This window comes from Macrobrachium rosenbergii, chromosome 42 (genome assembly GCF_040412425.1).
Source record: "Macrobrachium rosenbergii isolate ZJJX-2024 chromosome 42, ASM4041242v1, whole genome shotgun sequence".
NCBI classification, from domain to species: domain Eukaryota; kingdom Metazoa; phylum Arthropoda; class Malacostraca; order Decapoda; family Palaemonidae; genus Macrobrachium; species Macrobrachium rosenbergii.
In genome coordinates this window covers 39,952,011-39,958,010 of record NC_089782.1, presented here as the reverse complement: position 1 = coordinate 39,958,010, position 6,000 = coordinate 39,952,011, and positions in this window count along the sequence as shown.

Below are 6,000 nucleotides of genomic sequence, written 5' to 3'. Positions count from 1 at the left end.
TTCTTATCCCCTTTTGGAAACGTCGCGTTTGTAATATGCATTAGTGCGAGTACAGCTATTAACCATTTAAAGTTAATAATTCAGCTTTAACGTGATTTAGTTTGTGTTTATAACAGTATTTATAGGCAATTTTGAAGGCTTATGCTTTATGATTTTCATGTTCTAATGATGATCAATCATAATTTCAGGTGATTACCGAACTAAATCAGGCATACATTGTGTGCCCGCTACTTCGCATCTCTAGTTGTAAATACTTCGGGACTACAAAGTTCACGAGAGTCTGAGTTTATTTTAGATGTTAATGGTTACCTGAGGGAAATTTATCGGTGTATCTTTGTATGTTATTAATATACTGGTTAATCATGTTTCGTGTTTCCTTAGTGCCTATAGTTTCCGGATATTTTAATGTCTAGAAAAATTTAGTTCTGTTCATACGTAAGAGGTAACTGATTAAAGGTATGCAAATATACTACAGTTGAGGACGATAAAAATAAATTAACAGATAAAACAAAATAGACACAAAACTGCATGAGGTTAAAGGAAAACGATGTAAAATGGAGTTGGTGTAAAGGATGGTGGGATTTGGGTGAGCGAGTTGTAGAGAAGCGACAGTAGAAGCTCACGCATTGAAATGGCGTTTTAGGCGATTATCGCCATCTACGATTCACTGCGCGTTTATGGATGTTCGTTTACTGTCAAAGCCAAAAACAGTGAGATAATCTCAAACTTAGCTAGAAAAATCTAGTGGGCTGAGGGCTGAAGCGGGCACACAACTTCGTTATAAGGCAAGGCTCTGTTTTCCCCTGAGGCCTGAAGTTTTGTGAATGAGCGAAGATTCACAAGAATGAAGTTATCATAAGTTCTTAGAGCCTGTTCTGGCTCTCATATCTTTTTCTTAAGAATGGCAACATCTAGGTAAACTTTGCTTGCGATCATGAAAATACTCAGTGAAATTTAACCTTCCAGAAATAGACGTCAATGTAATTTTATAAATTTTGTCAAATTAAAAGCTTTACTGGCACTTACGCCAACTATTGGCGGTCTGGTACAATTAACAGTAAGCCATGATGATGCCGAATCATGTATGCTTATCGCATTGTGTAGCAAACGTGCCAACTAGTCCTGACCCATTTTTTTTGTTTAAAAAAATCTTGCATTTATTATACACATTCCTGATTAAGGTCCTTTTCAATAACTTCGTTGATGTATGTTAACATTGGTCTAACAAGAATTTTATTCCGAACGTTGTCCTTGAATTTTTATCGTATTACGGTCAATGGTTTGGAGATTCTAGATCTGTATATGTCCAATGTTTACTCTTACTAACTTTTCATAGTATCAGCGTCTTAATCCTAATCTGTTTTTTAATAACCGTTGTTTCAGTATCTTGGAATGTCTTTCACTGTAAAGCTTTAGACCGGCTTACTTACCTACTTAAATTTTAGAAGGTTCATAAGGTCTAAGAGTAGCAAGACTGTATATGTTGCTTCTCGTTGTATTGAAGTTTAGGTCTGAGAACCATTTTTACATCAATAGGCAACTATATATTTTGGATACAGTGGCTGCCGTTCCACAATAAGCTGTAGGTCCCTTTGCTAGGTAACCAATTAGTTCTTAGCCACGTAAAAATAAATCTAATCCTTCGGGCCAGCCCTAGGAGAGCTGTTAATCAGCTCAGTGGTCTGGTTAAACTAAGATATACTTATCTTACCTACATGTTGTTGGCTTTTTTTTATCCTTTGTTTTGTGTGTGTGTGTGTGAGCTTAGCTTCAACTAATTCATTATCATATATAATTGCCTATATTTCCGAGATGAACAATCTTAAATACATTTGCGGCGTTTCCCCTTGATTCTACCTGATGTAATACCAACTTTATTTACTATATATGTAGTATTAAAGCAAATTCATGTTGTAAATGTTAGGACTTTTCGTTTCTGTAACTCTTGGCATAGACCAACCCTTAGAATTCATTCTGTCATACAAACAACACATTTTCTTCTCGTGATCAAGTTAAGATGGTATTCGTATCCACATTCTTCCATTAGCCATAATACTCACCTGAGCATTTGAGTCATGTCTCTATCTAGAATAAACAGCCTTGTGCTGGCACGGGCCCTTGCTCTTCAGCACCCCATAAAGTTTTGTATGTGGTCAGTCCATAAATCCAAGCGATCTCATCTGCAAAAAAAGTATATCTCGAACTCTTGTTACCAAACTGATAAGCTAATTTGGTAGCCTGTATTAAGTACATCATTCAGGTATATACAAGGAATATGCGAGCCCTTAATTCTCATTACAACTTTAACAAAAGATTCCATCAAAACAACAGGGACTGTTTATGACGTCAGATGGAAAGGTATCCCTCAAAAGACTTACTATGTCCGCCAAGGCGAGATGAGTGAACTACTGAACGGTTTTATTAGTCGTGTGTAAGCTAATTAAAGCGTCCCAATGTCATATTGAGTCTGTGTGCGTGTTTTAAATGAGAATTGCGGTTTTTGAGACGTCCAGCGAGTTTACGCGCTTGTGAAATTGTGGAATTACGGCGAATTTTGTGAGTAACTTTGCCCGGCTAAACCATCCAGTCTGGAGCTCATCCACATCCCTAGGCCGAGAACATCATTAACGTAAGTATTTGAATTATGAAGTTACTTTCAAATATTTTGATTCTTTTTACTACTTATTGCTAAAATTTAACCAAATGGGCCCGTGAAACAGGGACAGATAAGAGATTATATGAAGTACTTGGATACGGTAGGCTGTTTAGCCTAGTGCCTAGAGTAGGAGAAAATTTAGTTTAAATTAGTAGGCCTACTGTAGAGGCTTCATTTAGATTTGATTTAAAAAAGTACAGTAGAGGCATGATTAACTAGTACCGTAAGAATTGTGCAAAGTGTTATAGGGACAAATTAATCTTTTAGTCACCCTTGTGAAACAATAGTTGTCAGTTATAGAATAGGTTAGGCCTAGGCCTATAGCGTAGCATGTAAGCAAGGCTAGTCTTTTTAAAACATATTTACGGGATCCTGTTAATTAGCCCATCAACAAAGGCCGAACATTGTTTTGGTGAGAAGAACGCAAAGGTTACTTACAAGCCAATATGAATATAGAATATTTTTGACATTTTTGGCGCTCTTTTGATGAATTTAACATTTCGGTAAGAAATTGATGGTCTGCATAGGCCTAGGCCTAGTACACATCTTCCTCCGCTGGTAGTCTTGAAGGTTTATGGTGAAAATAAAGAAATTATTGAAATGCAGGGGATGCAGTCTAGCCTATCCTGACCTGTGGTGTTAGGCCCATATGGTGCCATGCCCTGTCCTATTGCTTGCATTGATCTCCTCCCCCCTCCCTAAGAAACACTAATTAGACCTATTGGGTTGGGAATCTTAAAGTAACGTTCCCCCCTCCCTTACCAGCCTAGTGAGTGGGTTTGAATCAAACCAAGACTTAAACCCCTCGCCCCTCCTCGTAGGCTAACCTGACCTTGGCTGCGATAAGTCAGGGAAACAGTATGGTTTTCATACCTTGGTGATATGTTGGATAAACATATATACTTTAAACCAAGTTTTGGTAGAGAATGCGTGCAAATGCTGACCATTTTCAGATTCCAATTCCAGATCAATCTTTTCTCTGTGGGGTATTACTTTAATTTAAAACATTGTTACATTTTGGACTTGGAAAATATTATTTTCCATGATTTTAATGAGCCACAGTGGAAAAACAAGGTTTCTGGAAGGGAAAAAACACCAGACGAGTGAAATACAAGGTCTTAAGCCTATTGACAGTTTTCATGCATATTAAGGTAAGTTTATGCACTAGGGTAAGGATCAGGTATTGTAGGTTAGATTAGGTTATTTGTGGTTGGTTAGGTCATTTGTGAATGAGACAAAGACCAGAAATGGTGAAAGCATGCATTAAAACTTGGAAAATAATATTTTCAAGTTCAAAATGCATAAATGGTTTAAAGTAAAATTTTACCCTCTGTACTGTTGTTTCATTTAATATGGTTTCAGTGAATATTCATATTTAATTTCATGTATAGATTTCTAATCAGTGCTTTGATTGTTCAGCATCATTATTTTGCCATATAAGTATATTTGTTCCTATGGTAATACAAACCAGAGTCTTTTATGTAAGAGTATTCCTCAGCAGCTAGTGGGAATGGGTTGTGGAAACTTGGTGATAAGGTGGTAAGGGGGGAAGGATGGGGAAACTCCCATTCACCTGCTGTCACCAAACAATTTTTCGTTAGGTGCCAGTTATTGGGGACATCTTGCTCTGCTCCTACAGACTGCCAAGTTGAAATTTTATCCCTTCTTTTTTATGTTTGGTGATTTTTTGTTGTTGTCATCATGGATATGCTTAGAAAAAGTGAATAAGTGAACAAGAATGCAAACAAGGGTCATCATAGGAGTAGGACAAGCAGACATGATATGTTCTGTGGAGAGTATTCATGTTGGTCACTACTACAGCAGAATAGGTTTGGGAAGAAGCAAAGGAAGTCAAAAGAACATTGATTGGTGTTGTCAGGAAGGAATACTCCCCCATGACACTAAACTTCTTCTTGATCCTTGCATATGTACACCTCTTCCCTGGTCTGAGGGTTACTCTTAAGAAAGTAAGACACTTTGTAAGGAGTAAGGTGAAGAAGCACAGGCTCACTGTCTCCTCCTACTGCCAGAAGCAACCTTTCCTAGGAAATAGTACAGAAAAATAACATACAGTACTGAATGAAAAAGAATGAAAAACAATTAAAAAGGCAAAGTGTCTTTTGGCCAGATGTGTTTTTTGCTAATGTCCTTTTGGCTTATTGTCCATATGGCTAAATGTGTGTTGACTCAGTGTTAGTAGGGTCAGATGCCCATTGGTAAGGCGACCATTGGTTATCTGTCTGGCCACAGGTCTCCTGTATAGCATCTTTGTTGGTTCCAGGTTTCCCAAAAGTCTGTGATGTGTGTGTGTGCACAAAAGCATTTTGTGCTCACTTCTGGAGTCAATTAGTTTGATTTTGGTTGAAATAGGGAGTTTGGAAAATGCAAGAAGCACTGCTATTCCTGTAAGTTCCCAGTAATAGTTGATAGGTCTCTCAGGAGTGCTTACAAGTGATAGCACAACCATAGTGTCATATCCCAAAAATCAGAAGGGGATGGTCTTGCTCATGCTTTGCAAGTTGTTGGCATTTGCAGATACATGAGTGGATCTTTTACCTACCTGTCTACCTTGGTGGAATGTTCTGGCAGACTAGCTCAGTTGCTTCTGTCAGGTTGTAAGGACTGGGTGGTCATTACTACCTCAAATGGTAGAGAGGTTGTTTGTAAGAATAGGGTGGTTGTTACTACCTCAAATGGCAGAGAGTCTCTGCAGGAAGGCTTTCTCTCAGCCATGAGGCAGGTTTCAGATAGGAGAGCTGGGATTTCCCTGGCTTTTGAGCCCTTGGGTGAAGCCTTGGACTAAGAGCTCACTCTCAAGACTGTTCTTTGGCTAGGTAGTCTCAGCATAGCATATCAAGGATTTTTTTGGTGTCGTATCAGGTCCTTAAGGGGATGGTATCTCTTCCTCTCTTGTTCCTAGGGTCATGTCAAATCTCAGAAACTGTCAGTACCTGATCAAGTCTTTTTTGTGGTTATGTATGTGGATGAGCTGCCTCTTATGACCGATGCAAGCTGTAAGGTACTATATGAAATGAACCCATGTTCTTAGTCCAGTGTTGGCACCTTTTTTTCATAGTACATGCAATCATGAAAAATATATCCAGGAATGACCTTTCTTTCTGACTTTTTTTGGTACCCATCAAGCTTATGACTGTTCTGAGGAGGATATCATTGCCTTACTTGTGCCAGAGCCCACAAAGTTAAAGTGTGGGACTGTCCTTAGCCTTTCAGAGGAACTTTTTGGTTTTCCGGGCAGAGATGGCAGGTGTTGAGCAGAGTTTGACATCCCTTTCCTCATACTACCTAAGGGATGTCACCCACAGGTCCCTGGATACCTTCTCATT